Source organism: Pteropus alecto, unplaced genomic scaffold (assembly GCF_000325575.1).
Source record: "Pteropus alecto unplaced genomic scaffold, ASM32557v1 scaffold199, whole genome shotgun sequence".
NCBI classification, from domain to species: Eukaryota; Metazoa; Chordata; class Mammalia; order Chiroptera; family Pteropodidae; genus Pteropus; species Pteropus alecto.
The window spans coordinates 969,550-986,326 of record NW_006442489.1 but is presented as its reverse complement, the minus strand read 5'-3'; the positions used below and the strand labels follow the sequence as shown (position 1 = coordinate 986,326).

At 36.9% G+C, this 16,777-nt stretch overlaps 1 protein-coding gene and 1 pseudogene across 1 annotated transcript in view; both read left to right on the top strand.

The window, feature by feature from the left end:
* The window catches only part of SYNDIG1 (synapse differentiation inducing 1), a 156,614-nt gene that overhangs the window by 33,201 nt on the left and 106,636 nt on the right, over positions 1-16,777 (top strand). The window lies entirely within an intron of this gene.
* LOC112470898 lies at positions 15,213-15,331 on the top strand (annotated as a pseudogene).

The window sequence follows — 16,777 nt, the reverse complement described above, 5'->3', positions numbered from 1 at the left end:
TAGCCCTCAGCTCACGTGGCACATGTGCAGCCCAGGCAGCTCAGGAGAGACTTTTGATGGTGGGTCAGAAGCCCCAATCCAAGCTACAGTATTTCCTGAACAGATCTTGAGTGTCGGTGGGCCCAAGGTGGACAGTGGCTGGCCTTGCTGCAATCTGAAACTTTTACAGGAAGTCACAAATTCAGTACAGGCATGAAACTTGAATATACATAGGCCAGATAAAATCTGCTCACTATACCTAAGTGACTTCTTGGGTACCCGCCCCACCTAACTCGCATACCACCCAAAGTCTCTTTCAGCTGCAGAGTCTTAAGAGCAGCTGGCATCAGACTACAACAGAGCACCACCTAACTAGCCCCATAAGCATCACACCCAAAGTGTGGTTTCAAAGGTACATGATCCTTCTGAGGCAAATTCCACTCTGAGGGGTCAGCCCCTACAAACATCTCATACTCTGTGAGTGTGGCCAATCCCCACAGCCAGTAAACCAGAGAGTCAATCTTATCCACTGATGAGCTAACAATAATCAAGGATTAGCTACAACAGGAAAACACACACAACCCACACAAGGAACACACCCAGAGCCCCTGGTGCAGGTGATCAGGGAGACTGTGCTACTGGGCCACACAGGATACTTTTTACATAAGGCCACCTGGCCAAGGCTGGGAAACCTCACAAAACTTAATATATAGAAACAAACACAGAGAAGCAGCTAAAATGAGAACACAAACATACCACTAATGAAACAACAGAAGAAAATTCCAATAAAAAAAAAAACTGAATGAAATGGAGGCAAGCAACCTACCAGAGAAGAGTTCAAAACACTCGTTATAAGGATGCTCAATGAATTTAAGGAGAGAATAGATGATCTCAGGGAGGACTTCATCAGAGAGATAGTAAGCATAAAAAAGGACATAAAAATCATTTTAAAAGAACCAGTCAGAAATAAAGAATACAATAACTGAAATGAAGAGTACACTAGAAGGAATCAACAGTAGATTAGATGAAGCAGAAGATCAAATCAGCGAGATGGAAGAAAAGGTAGCAGAAAACACCCAATTAGAACAGCAAAAATAAAAAATCAAAAAAAATGAGGAGAGTTTAAGGGACTTCTGGGACAACATCAAGCATGCCAACATGTGCATCATAAAGGTACCAAGGAGAAGAAAGATCAAGGAATTGAGAACCTCTTTGAAGAAATAATGGCAGAAAATTTTCCTAACCTGGTGAAGGAAATAGATATACAGATCCAAGAAGCACAAAGAGTTCCAAACAAGAGGAACACAAACAGACCCATGCCAAGGCACATCATAATTAAAGTACCAAAGGTTAAAGACAAACAGAATCTAAAGAGCAGAAAGAGAAAGGCCGGTAGTTGCTTACAAGAATACTCCCATAAAAATGGCTGCTGATTTTTCAACAGAAACTTTGCAAGGTAGAAGTAATTGGCATGAGATATTCAAAATGATGGAAAACAAGAACCTACAACCAAGAATACTCTACCCAACAAGGCTGTTAATTAAAATGGAAGATAAGATAAAGAGCTTCCCAGAATGGAAAAAGCTAAAGGAATTCATCACCTACAAGCCAGTATTACAAGAAATATTAAATGGAGACTTCTGTAAAAAAAGAAAAAAAGAAAAAAAGGGAAAAAAACCCATAAATATAAATAATAAAATGGCAATAACTATGTATCTACCCATAATTACTTTAAATATAAATGGATTAAATACTCCAATCAGAAGACATAGGGTAACTGAATAATAACAAGATTCATTCATATGCTATCTATAAGAGACCCACTTCAGATCAAATGACACATACAAACTGAAAGTAAATGGATGAAAAAAGATATTTCATACAAATGGAAATTTAAAAAGCTGGGGTAGCAATATTTATATCAGACAATATAGAATTTAAAACATGAGTGATAAAAAGAGACAAAGAATGTCATTAGATAAAAATAAAGGGATCAATACAAGAGGACATAACCCTCGTAAGCATTTATGCACCCAACATAAGAACACCTCTATATATAAAGCAATTATTGATTGACATAAAGAGAGAGATTGACAGTAAAACACTCAGAAGACTTTATCACCCCATTGACACCAATAGACAGATCTTCCAGACAGGAAATCAACAAAGAAACAGCAACCTTAAGTGACACACTAGACTGGATGGATTTAAGTGATATTTTCAGAGTGTTTCATTCAAGAGGAGCAGAATATACATTCTGCTCAAGTGCACAGGGAACATTTTCCAGGATAGTTCAATGTTAAGCCACAAAACGAGTCTCAATAAATTTAAGAAGATTGAAATCATATCAAGCATCTCCTCTGACCACAATGGTATGAAACTAGAAATCAACTACAAGAACAATACTGGAAAATACACAGACACATAGAGGCTAAATATCACAATACTAAGCAATGAATGGGTTAACAATGAGATCAAGAAAGAAAACAAAATATAGATAGAGACTAATGAAAATGAAAAGACAACTCAAAATCTATGTTACACAGCAAAAGCAGTCCTAAAAGAGAATTGATAATACAGGCCTACTTCAAGAAACAAGAAATATCTCAAGTAAACAATTTAACCTTACACTTAAAAGAACTCGAAAAAAGGACAGCAAACAAAACTCAAAGAGAGTAGAAGGAAGGAAATAATAAAGATCAGAGCCAAAATAAATGAAATAAAGTCTATAAAAACAATACAAAAGATCAATAAAATGAAGAGCTAGTTCTTTAAAAAGATAAACAGAACTGATAAAGCTTTAACCAGACTCATCAAGAAAAAAGGGAGAGAGGACCCAAATAAATAAAATTAGAAATGAAAGAGAAGTAACTACAGACTCCACACAAATATAAAGGATTATAAGAAAATACTATATGATCGATTACCACCAATGAAATTGAATCAGTAATCAAAAAACTTTCTAAAAAGAGAAGTCCTGGTCCAGGTGGCTTCACAGGTGAATTTTACCAAATATTCAAAGAATTAACATCTATCCTTTCCAAACTCTTCCAAAAAATTCACAAGGAAGGAAGGATCCTTAACTCTTTTTATGAGGCTACCATTACCCTGATTCCAAAACCAGACAAAGACATTACGAAAAAAAAAAAAATCTATCGGCCAATATCCCTGATGAACAGTGATGTAAAAATCCTCAACAAATATTAACAAAGTGATACCTTAAAAAGACTAAACACCATGGTCAAGTTGTATTTATTCTTGGGATGTGAGCTTAGTTTAATATTTGCAAAACAATTAACATGGTACACCACATTAACAAATTGAAATATAAAAATCATGTGATCAATCTATAGATGCAGAAAATGCATTTGGCAAAATTCAACATCCATTTACGATAAAAGCTCTCAGCAAAGAGGGAATAAAGTGAATATACTTCAACATAATAAAGACCATATATGACCACTAACATCACACTCAATGGGGAAAAGCTAAAAGTATTTTCCTTAAGATTAGGTAAAAGACAAGTGTGTCCACTTTCACTAATTTTATTCAACATAGTGTTGGAAGTCCTAGCTACAGTAATCAAACAAGAAATAGAAATAAAAGGCATCCAGATTGGAAAGAAAGAAGTAAAACTGTCATTATTTGCAGATGACATGATACTATATGGAAAGAACCCTAAGATTCCACCAAAAGACTGTTAGAACTGGTAAATGAATTCAGTAAAGTAGCAGGATACAAAATTAATATTCAGAAGTTGGTTGCATTTGTATACAACAATGATGAACTATCAGAAAAAGAAATTAGGAAAATAATCTCATTTAAAATTGTATCAAAACAATAAAATACCTAGGAATCAAATTAACCAAGGAGGTAAAAAATCTGTTCTCAGAAAATTAAGTCATTGAAAAAAATGAAGAAGATACAAATATATGAAAGCATATACCATGCTCATGGGTAGGAAGAATCAGCATTGTTAAAATGGCCATACTACCCAAGCAACCTATAGTTTCATTGCAATCCCTATTAAAATACCAATGGCATTTTTCAGAGAACTAGAACAAATAATTTTTAAATTTATTTGGAACCTAATAAGATCCTGCATAGCCATGGCAATCTTGAGAAAGAACAAAGTTGGAGGTGTTACACTATCTGATATCAAACTATATTACAAGGCTATAATAATCAAAACAGCATGGTACTGGCATAAAACAGATACAGAGATGAATGGAATGGAATAGAAAACCCAGAAATATATCTACACCAATATGGTCATTTAATCTATGACAAAGGAGGCAAGAATATACAATGAGATAAAGACAGTCTCTTCAACAAATGGTGTTGGGAAAACTGGACAGATACATGCAGAAAAAATGAAACTAGACCACCTTCTTATACCATATACAAGCATAGAATTAAAATACATTAAAGACTTAAATATAAGACCTGAAACCATAAAACTCCTAGAAGAAAACATAGGCAGTAAGCTCTGTGATATTGCTATTAGTAATTTTTTTTTTCTGATCTATCTCCTTGGTCAAGGAAAACCAAAATAAATAAATAAACAAATCGAACTACATGAAACTAAAAAAGTTTTGCACAGCAAAAGAAACCATCAACAAAATGAAAAGACAATATACTGAATGGGAGAAGATATTTGCCTATGATACATCTGATAAGTGGTTAATATCCAAAATATATAAGGAACTCATATGACTCAACAACAAAAAACCAAACAACTCAAATAAATAATGGGCTGAAGATTTGAACAGATATTTCTCCAAAGAGGAATTACAGATGGCCAACAGACATATGAAAAGATGCTCAAGATCATTAATTATCAGAGAAATGCAAATTAAAACCACAATGAGATATCACCTCAGACCTGTCAGAATGGTTATCATCAATAAATCAAAGAACAAGTGTTGGCGAGGATATAGAGAAAAGGGAACTTTCATACACTGTTGGTGAGGTTGCAAATTGGTACGGCCACTATGAAAAAATGTTTGGAGGGTCCTCGCAAAATTAAAAATAAAACTACCTTTTACTCAGCAATTGCACTTCTGGATATTTATCCAAAGAAAACCAAAACACTAATTTGTACAGATCTATGCACCCTTATGTTCATGGTAGTGCTATTCACAATAGACAAGATATGGAAGCAACCTACGTGCCTCTCAATAGATGATTGGATAAAGAAGTTATGGTACATATATAAATGGAATATTACTCAGCCACAAAAAAAATGAAATTTTACCATTTGCAATGACACGGATGGACCTAGAGTAAATTATGTTAACTGAAATAAGTAGACAGAGAAAGATAAATACCATATGATTTCACTTAAATGCAGAATCTAAGGAACAAAAAGAACAAACTAAGCAAAAACAGACTCACAGATAAGAGAACAAACTGGCAATTTACAGAGACAGAGAGGGTTAGGGACTGGGTGAAAATGATGAAGGGATGAAGAAGTACAAATTAGTAGTTACAAAACAGTCACAGGGTTATAGAGTACATCATAGGAAATATAGTCAATATTATTGTAAATAGTGCTGCAGTGAACATAGCGGATTGAATATAGCTTTTTCTAATGAGTGTTTTCATTTTCTTTGAGTACCCAGAAGTGAAATTTCTGGGTCATAATGTAGCTCTATACTGTATCACTGTGTGATTCTAAAAATGTAACAACTGTTCCAATTTTATGAAAGTAGGTTAGATCCTTGCACAGTGGATGTTGTTGTCTTGAATTTACCCTTTGCTTCTGGAAATGACCTGGAGGAAATATATGTGCTCGTTTAAGGGACTAACACAGCTCTCCTGCTTTTGTTAGCAGAATGGGCCATATTGTTTCAGCTGGAACGATCCCCTTGTAACAGCCCCATCTGTCCATTAGCATGGGCTTGGGGAGAATTGTGAAAATATCAGGCTCCTAGGGCTGGATGTACTCAGAGGCTGTCTCTTTAGTAGGCCAAGCACTGATCTGTTCATTGTGATTCTCTTCTCATAACACCTGGAATCAACCCTCACTGGAAAATCTTCAGTATTTGGGATATCAGAACAAAGATAAAGATGATAAGGACTTTGAGGGGAGTTTTGAAAGAGCCAGCTGCCAAACAAATGAGAAATGAGAGGAGTGTGTGTTGTCTGTGTCATTTCCATGGACCTGGAAGCCACAGGAAGATTTTTCAAAACATTATAAATAAGAAGTTACTGTAAGTCCATAAATACTTAAAATGTGCTATCAGAAGGTAAAAGGTAGCCATAGCAGCATTTGATGTATCAGTAAAGACTAGTCTCCAAGCTGGGGATGAAAAAAGATAGTGGGTACCATTTTCTTGCAGTCTTCTTTCAGAAGATTCATTGCAGCTTAAACTTATTCAGTAGAACAGTCATCCTGGATCCACTGGTCATACTTCTTAGAAGTGTCAGGAGTCACCAAGTTCGCTAATTAATAAATTAAAGTTCTCTGAGATGTGTAAGTCATTCTAAATAACTCATTCTGAAGACCTGAGTAACTGGAGCAGGGGAGAACAAAGCAGATTCAATATCTGCTAGCTCATCACAAAACTTACTTATGGAAACTGTCCCACTCCATGTCAGGGTACAGAAAGTGTACATGTCCTGCAAGAGCTAACATGCTGAAAGTGAAACTGGCACTTACTGATATCACAAATATAAACTTGATGAATTACTATTCAAGATGTGCTTCAATTTCAGCAAACTGATAGTTACCACATGAGGGGAATTTCTACATGGGTCAAAAAAAGGCGAGAAGAACTATTCAATCACCAGATAGTATGTAACAGGAAGAGTGACTCATGTCTTTCATGCTTCCATTTCTAGTGTTTTTTTCTAGCTCAGTCAGGAATTATGGTGGCATCCCTATTTTACAGATAATAAATTTATGATTCCTACCAGTGGTTTTTCAGCTTAGCTGCATATTAGAATCAAATATAAACTTAGAATCACATATAAACTTACAATCACATATAAAATACTTATAAAATCCCTGATGTTCAGAGCATCAGAGATCCAGGTATCAAAACTCTTGAAGCCCCTAAGTGAGCCTATAAGCACAGCCAAGCCCCAGGACATTGGTGACTTGCCCAAGGTCACAGAGCTTGGAGAGGGCAGACCAAATTTTAACTCCAAATCCTGTGCTTTTCCTATTTTCCTTTTCCTTTTCCATATTTACTAATCTATATCTTAAAGTCATGTTGATCCAAATTATTTAAATCAGAACCAGAAGCCCCAGTTTTCTATTAAAATTCAATGTTTGTACATTTTACACCAGACAAAAAGTGCAAATAAATATTGAATCTTCGTTGATGACACGTGTCAACTGAAGGTTGTCATCACCAATTCAATGCCAACAGGAATCCCAAATTGGGGTGCAGTGAGGATGAGAAAGCAATACTTTATTCGGTGAAAACTGAAATGTGACCCAGTAAGACTTTTGTATAACAGTTTAATAGTGATACAGTTCAATTATGATACTGTGTGGCTGTGAAATAGCTCAGGGAGGTGGCCTGGTGTTACAGCTCAGCTCCATTGTTAAAGCTCTAGCTGGTGTAATGTAGTCTTAGACGGAAACTAAAAGTGTGCTCCACCAAGATGGAGGTGAGACTGACTTATGTACAGAAAGAGCGCCCACTCCTGCAAATGAGAATTCCAAATCCTCGATCCAAATAACACAGTCCTGATTAGTCAATATAGAGTTGCTCTGATTGGTCAGTGATTATACCAATGAGGATATAGCTATGTAGCTCCGATTGGACAAGGAAAGTCCTGGTCCTATTGGTTGAATTTCTACCCTAGGAGCTCTCTTATAAGGGTTAACTCAGACAACAGGATCACAGTGCAGGAAGCCTCCCATCTGTTGCTCCTCACTGAAATGCAGCAGGCATGTAAACAATGGCTTCTAGATTTGGTTATAAATTTGCACTCAACTAACCAAAGGAGTCCTTCTTAGCAGGTATATTCTTCTTAGGGTCAACACATGCATTCCGAAGTGTTTAGGCAGAGTATAGTGATATCTGTGACTTACTTTGAAATGCATCAAAAAAATGAGATGAAGTGATGGATGGATAGTAGGATGAACAAATTGGTAAATGCATGATAAAGTCAGTACATAAAGATACTAATAGTAGAATCTAAGTGATAGATATGTGAGTACTCACTATATAATTCTTTTAATAATCTTTTATAAATTTGAATGCATGTTGGTACAAGGAATAAGAAAGATGTTGTCTCTGTACCATTTATTTACTAATCCATTTAACTTACTGTTTTAAAATGATCATATATCAATTCAGTGTTGTATTTCATATCTAGAGTTCATATTGACAAGCGGATAAATGTATTGTAGTTAAGTTAATTTGTTGAACAAATGTGTAGCAACATTGTTCTGAAAAAGAAATGGACCATCATATTTACCTTTACATTCACATTTAAATGTAAATAACTATAAAACTTTTAGAAGAAAACATAGAAAAATCTCTGTAACCTAGAATTAGGTAGAGAGTTTTTATGTATGACACCAGAAACACAACCTATAAAAAAAAGAAAATAGATAAATTTGATTTTATCAAAATTAAAAACTTTTACTCTGCAAAATACAGTTAAAATAATGAAAAGACAAGATACAGACTAGGAAAAAATATTTGCAAATCACACCTCTGACAAAGAATTTGTATCCAAAATATATTAAAATCTCTCTAAAACCAATATTACACACATATTAAAATGGCTGAAATCCCCCACGCCCCCCCCAAAAAAAAACACACTAACAAGTGCTAGTGAAGATGCAAAGCAGCTAGAACTCTCATTAATTGTTGTTGGTACAGCCACTTTGGAAAAGTTTGTCATTTTTCTATAAATTTAAACAAATAGCATGTGACCCAGCAATCTTACTTCTGGGTATTTACTGCAAAGAAATGAAAACTTACGTTAACACAGAAACCTGTGCATGTAAGTCACAGCACTTATTTGTAATAACCAAAAACTGACAATAAACATCCTTCAGTGAATGAAGGGATAAACACATAGTGGAACTTCTTTATCATGGAATATTATTCAGGAATAAAAAAGGAATGAACTGCTGATACAAATAGCAACTTGGATGCATCTCAAGGATATTGTGCTGAGTGAAAAAGGCCAGTCTCTAAAGGTCACATACTGTCTGTTTCCATTACTATGACATTCTCCAAAAGACAAGTGTAACAATAGAGGTTGTTGCCAGAGGTTAAGGTTGGGGGAAGGAGGTGGTTATAAAGAGGCAGCAGTAGCATGGTGGAGTTTTTTTTAATGTGATGAAAACTTCCTGTGTCCTGATTGTTTTAGTAGTTACATAATCTATAGCTGCAACGAACCCGTAGAACTATGTACAACAAACAAAAGCGAAGGCATGGGTAAGCTGTGAAATCTGATTAAGGTCTGTGGTTTAGTCAATAGTCTTGTACCAGTGTCAGTGTCCTGGTTTAGGTCATTGTTCTCTGCTTAAGAGATATAGTAGGGCACATGGGAACTCTCCATTCTATGTTGGCAATTTCAATGGAAACTTTGTTCTATTTTCAAAACTTTTATGCAATTTTAAAATTGTTTCAAAGTGTGTCTGTGTATGTAATATATGTTTATACATATACACACATATGATATATATGTATATTGTATACAGTCATCTTTAATAAATTTTAATATTCCCTCTATAGTCATTAAACTAATTAAAATCCATACAACTTAAATTCATGCTTTCCTTTCAATAAAGCAGAATATTTCAGAATGGTAAAGAAAATTGGGAAATTTCATAATTTTTAGAAAATGGCTGATATCTGATTACCTAGAACACCCCAGCCAATCCCTTGATATACAACCAGAGATTTACTATAATTGGATTTTGCAGAGAAGCAAACTTAGGTTTGGAAAATATTCTGAATCTTACAAACTAGGGAGCCTACCTGGATTACCGATGCTTCCAGATGTGAGAGGCTGTAGTCCATGGCCAGAAGCAAGGAGCTAAGAGAGACTGGACCAGGCAGATGGTTTATGGAATCACCTAAACACAAGAATCTCCCTGTTCCATGTTTCAGGCAGTTGGATTTTCTTGTTATAGAAATGGAAGATATAAATTCAAGATCTCTCATCACACTGGGGTTATCGGCTTTGATAAAAGCCTGAAACTTTGAGAGGATAAAGGAGACATCGAACAAGTCAGATGGGGCATCCACGTTCTACCCACTCTGGAGCAAGAAATATTTGGTTCTCACTCAAGCCAAAGAGATATCTGGTGTCTGGGTAGAGGACAAGGCTAAACAGGGTATGGGGAGTAGAAATGGCCACTGATGTCTTAAAGAAAGGGGCACTATGGTATTTACCTGCACCACTCTCACTGTATCTAGAATAATTCTTGGCACTTACTAGGGCTCAGAGACTATTTGTTGGCTGGGTGGAGAGTTGTGGATGAATGGATGTAATGTTCCCCAGACTAGCCTTTTGTTCCTGGGAGGGTTCACAATCTACCAGTCTCCTCCAACTCCCAGCCCACCCATCCTCATCCTCGTCAGCCTGAAGTTTTATCCATTGTTCTTCTCTGAGCTCTTGAGGTTGGATATCCTGTGGGTAGCATCACTGTGGGCACTGATGAGCCATCCTCTGGAGATTTCCCTAGGAGTCCTTTTTCGCATGGGCCCTGGCAGTGGGCACTCAGTTGCTCTATCCTTTGAGAAGGTACCTCTGACTGTGCACAGAGTCAATGCTTTATTTTGGAAGCCATCTTTGGCCTATTTGGCTCAGGCACATCCCTTTGAGGTGTTTGGTGTGCTATGACCCTCTGAGCAGGTATGTGATACCAAAATGTCACTAAATAGCTTCTCTGCGGAAACATGAAGAGAACAAACTTGACAAAATACCTAACTGCAATGTAAAATTCATGTATCCCGAAAAAAGTGAATTCAGTATTTTTTTCCCACAATGCTCATAGTGTTTCCATTAAAGCCCAATAGAAAAAAAAAGTATGCAATGTTTAATCCCAAAAGGAAAAATAATCAATTTAAAATATAATTTTTCCTTCTAAAATGGCACATGTGTGAAATAATTTTAGACTTACAGAAAAATTGCAAGAACAGTGCAAAAATTGCATTCCTGTATACTTACTTGTTACCTCCTTATCTTCAGTCTTACTAGTTTACTATATGTGTTCTTTCTTTCTATCAATATACATGTATTTCTGAGCTATTTGCAAGTAAATTACACACATGAATTTTCTTTACCCTAAATAAACCATGTGTATTTTCTAAAAAAAAAAAGTATCAATTATAAAAGTCAGGAAACTAAAATTGTTCCAATTCTATTACCTAATCTATACATCTTATTCAAAATTTTAAAATTCTTTCAATATTGTTTTTATAGCAAAAGGAAAAAAATCATGTTTCATGATCTTGACATTTTTGCTGAATATACATCAGTTATTTTATAGACAGCCCTCAGTTTGGGTTTGTCTGATAATGATTCTTTTTTATTGGATTTAGGTGACTGCATTTTTGGCAGGGCCACCACAGAGGTGATACCTGCCCTTCTTGGTGCCATCAGGAGGTCCATAACATCAATGTGTCCCATTCCTTGTGGTGATAACTTTATTATGCATTGAATGATGCCTGCCAAGTTTCTCACTGACCAAATGACGGTGTTTCTTTGCAATTAGTAAGTATTTTGTAGGGAGGCACGTGTATTCTATTAGCCATTTACCTACTAGGTTTTAGCATTCTTTGACAAATTTCTAATCTCATAATTCCTTTTGTTGTTGTTGTTGTTACTTGTTACGTTATTCTTTGCATGAGGTGTGTATTTCTTTTCTAGTTAGTATTATGGGTTACTTCAAATAAATATCCAAAAGTGGGATAGCTGGGTCATATTCTTTGTATTCCATTGTGTGAATGTATCACAGTTAATGTAATCACTCTCCTTTCAATGAGTAGTTAGGTCATTTCCAATATTTTACAATTACCTATAATACTGTAATAATAATAACCTTATGCATAAGTATTTTATGTTATTAGAGGTGAATCTTCAGGATAAATTCATGGAGGTGAGTTTGCTGGACCAAAACATAAACATGTATTTAATAGTGTTATTTATTGACAAATTTGTTTACAAAATGTTGCACCAATTTGTATTTCCATCGGCCTGTTTTCCTGCAGCCTAACAAGCAGTATGGTTTGTTGTGCTTTTTAATTGTTGGTGACTCGATAAGTGAGAAATGGTATCTTAGAGTCATTTTTTCCTTTCTCTAAGTATTGTGAAGTTGAGTATCATCATGACTGGACTAAGGTAAGGCAAGCAGAGGGCCCAGGCCATGAAATTTAGGAAACACTTAATCTCAGACACTGGCCCTGTATTCACGGGGCCCTGAATATAAGGCAGACTACAATGACAAGAAAGCTGGGCTAAGAGTTAAGCTTTAGTTCCCATCCTTTTCTTCAAACCAACCCAAATCTACATTTTTAAAACTACTTTGGATTGAAAAAAGTAAAGAACTCGGTGGATTACGTGTTGAGGTCCTCAGACAAATGTTAAATAAAGTGGAAGCAAGAAGATTTTTAAAAGACAACCATAGTCTTACACAATAACATATGTAGCTCTTATGTGCAAAAAATCACACATGCAAACAACGCAGATTTTAATGAGGGCTACACATTTGGAAACTGGATTAACAGTTAATGATAACTTGACATTCTATGGCTTTCAGTTGTAAACCCAAGCCCTATGGGGGTCATAAAAGACTTTGTTTTTATTTATCTACTGGTCACTTGGATAAACCCTGGTTTGATTAAGCAGTGAAAAGTGGCCAGCATTCTGCATGGCCTGGCTTTGGATATCCCTATACTTTCACCTCACACCATTTTCTCTCACTTTATACAGACTCGTATGTGTACAGTGCTCACTCCCAGCCCAGGGCCTTTGCACTTGCTGCTCCCCTTAATTCCAGGTTCTTTACTGGCAGTCTCAATTTCTTCACAAAATCCAATGTCCTGTGTACAACTCGATTATATCCATACTATGAATACAATATGAGAGCGAAAATAAATAATATATTATTAACATACATTGATTGCTTGCTATATGCCCAGGTCACTTTTACCTGATTCAAGTAGTGTTGTTTTACACCAAGTCATAGAAAGCTTTGTTCAATCCTGTCTTCGAAAACACACAATGTGTATTTATTCTTTGCACTTATTTATTTGGCAGTAAATGGAGTTTATCATCCTAAATGTCCACTATGTTCCTTGTGTGTTCCTACATGTTTTTCACCCCCTCCTAGATGTTTGCTGAGTGTGGTGTTCTTGCTCCATATAGTGATGCCCTGATTGAAGTTTTTAGGGCATCAAATACCCACCATTCCTCTACAGGTTCTGCAGCAGGTGCTCTCAGCCCCTCATCAGGTACTACCCTTGCAGAAAAAGCACCATAGCCTGACCTCCTCCTACATAAGGACTTTATCTAAGGATATGAATCATTATGTGAGAATTTCTGTCCTCAGAAGTGGCCTTCATCCAATAATTGAAATGAGGTGGTTCATTCAGGTAGGCTTGGAATGGTCTCACTCTGGCTCCCTGAAGTCCCAGCAGCACCAGACTCTAGAAGTCCACAGAAGTACTTGTCTTGGTAACACACCTTTATTGGCTGTGTTCTCTGCCATACCCCACTTCTCCTCTTCTCTCCCAGGATTTCCTGTGGTTACCTCCCAAGGAAACAAGTGTAGGCCAATCCTTTACTCAAATCTGCTTCTAAGGGTAACCAAAACTAAGATAGGTTCCAAAAAACATTTTGCTATGTTGTTTCCCAGAGCACTTTCAGATCACAGGAAGACCTAACCTGATAGGGGAAGTCACACAGGGAGCTATTTCCTAATATAACCATTAGATTGAATGCCTATAGCTAGGTAGAAGACAAGTACTTAAATTATTGACTAACAGCCCTCTAGTATAATTGCCATCATCACACTCCACCCTCACAAACAAAGACAAACCAGGAGCCATGCACAAAGGTGAATCTTAATTAATTTTGCTGCATTTGGCTCCAGAATATTATAGACTCCAGAACAACAACAACCTTTAGATGATAATGAGTCACTCCTCAGACAAGAAATGAATTTGAATTTTGTCCAGGACAAGTAACCACCAACAGAAGAATTTCTCTCTTGACAGCAACTCTGTGTGAAGGAATATTTGTCTATACCGGTCTCCCCAGAGTGTGCAGATTTGGCTATGGAAACCTTGGCTGTGTGTCCCCCAGCCTCCTCTAGTTTCCTTTGCTGAGGTTGCTGTCTGAGCATAGTAAATGTGAGTGTAGCCTTGCAGGGACTCTTCCTAGACTTGCCTTCCGGGAAACTGATCCCTGCCAGAAAAAGCTGAAACATTTTTTAAAAGAGAATTAAAATCTCAAACCGATCAAGTCTATTGATCATGGGAATATCCTAATAGCTAAGACCTGAAGTCCCCATCACAAAGGAGGAAAACAAACTTTGAAGAAATAGAACAAAGAGCACTGCTCCTGAAGGTAACCCAAAACAGTATGTCTATTTAGTTTCCGCCCTCCCACTTTTGCACACTGACATTGGTTTATTCCAAATAGAGTCTATTTGCAAATAATCTCCATAAATATTTATAATCATCTACTCTGACCCCAGAATCAAATTGGGAACTTCCAGAAGAGAAGGCCAAGGCTGGAGGTGACCATCAAAGAGTGACTAACACAGAGCTGCATGCACCTTGTTTACAAAGACATACCAAAAATTATGAGCCATGGAATTGGATCGCATTCATTCCCGAAAATGCAAAACACTGGTGTTGTATTTCATAAGGTTAACTCTTCTGAGTTAACCTTATTTTTCCCCCATCTTCAGAAAATTTCATTTTTAAGCTCTTAGTTGGATTAGTGTCTTCTAAAATGCTTCCCTCCTCAAGTAATATAAAATTATTTAGATACTACCAGGAAGCCAAAAAAAAAAGTTTACTTCTGAATGACTTCCATATTTTTTTTTAACTGAGAGCCAATTGTTTTATAAAAGTTTTTCTGGGAAACCAACATGTAAAACAAGAAGAGGTGGAGCTGTTTGAGTGCAGGCAGCTTTGGAAACTGAGGGCTGTCCATCCTACCCCCTACCTTTCACAGAGGCCCCAAGCCCACTGCATGAACTGTAGCATGAAAGTGTCCCCCTTAAAATGACAAGTGATGTCTATGACCATGCTACCCTGGACAAACCCGATCCTCTCTGATTTTGGAAGCTAAGCAGGGTCGGGCCTGGTTAGTACTTGGATGGGAGACCACCTAGGAAGACCAGGTTCTGTAGGCATAAAAAAAATTAAATTAAATTAAAAAATAAAGGATTGTAAGCTGACAAGGTCCTTGCAATCTGTGAGGTCAACCAAGGGTTGCCTCGCCTAAAAATAAAAATAAATAATTGACAAATGATGCTGCTACTTGCATCATGTCCTCTGTGATGTCCCTCCAAAAAGAAAGTGGTTATAACAGGCCCACCACAGATGGCCAAGTGTGTGTTTTCCCCATTTTCAGGAACAAAGGGGGCATAGATCTAAATTGTTGTTACTGAAGCCAACTCAAACATGTTACACTTAGAAATAGACATTTATTAGGAAATCTTGTGTTCCCATTTTTTACTTGCCCGAGAGATTTGGTTAATGGAGAGCTGGTTAACAAAAAATAACTCAATCTCCATATTTTAAGATTTAAAATAGAAAGTAAAATACATTTGCATTTTAGTGACACTGCACATAATTTCATCTTCCTATGATGATCCAGGGCACTAGTTTGGAGGTGATGATTATTGAGTGTCTCTGTGAAAATCTGGTTGTATCTGATTTGGGCTATCATAGTGCAGGACAGGAGAGGGCTGATCTGTAAAGCATGTGTTTTAAGCATCACATACTTACAAAAGGCTAGGGGCAAAGGCTGAGCTCTGGTTTCATAATCTTCTTTACTCCTTGTACTGGCCGACTTCCAGATCCTGAACTCACAAATTCTTTGGCCTTTGCTGAGCACCAGGAAGAGATTGACAGACATGAACTTGGAATTCTTTCTAGAATGGTTTCTACCCATGTAGTGAAGAATATTATGGCCTCGGCCTTTAAACTATCTCCAGACCCTCACTGCTCATTAGCTGTTCACTCGCATCAGTGCCCCAGGCCCATGACACCGCAGACCCTTCTCTCCTCCTCCCCTCTCCCTTCCACCTCTCCATCACAGGTTTCCCTAAGGGGTCCCCAAATGCACACCACTTTTGGGAAAACATTGGGCTCCTCCAAGCTCCTTGCCCTGTTCTCTACTTGGTCCATCCAGATGTAACAATGTGCTCAATAGACAAGCTCTATTTAAAGAGACCTTTTTTAAGGGCCCAAAGTAGTTTCAGTGTTCAAATAGAGGGGGTTTGTTGGCTTACTTTTGCCTCCATCTCAAAATAGTTTCTATCTACAAGAAGCTTGCTACCTAGTAGGAGAAACTAAATTATATACCCAAAATAATTAGTTAATAATTTAGGGCAATGTGCGTTTAGAAACTAAAATGTGGTTCCCTTGCATTTCATGTTATTGAAATCCCAGATCTCTATACATCCTTGTATCTGCAAGCCATGTGTGCATTACACAGAGTGTGTCTTCAGCAGACATCTGTGATTTTTATGTGATCTGATTTGAAGTAAAAGGGAGGCCAGTGGGCTTCAAGGTATTGGGGAGAGCCTGGTGTGACAACAATGATTTCACCTGATCTTCCACAGCCTACAGAA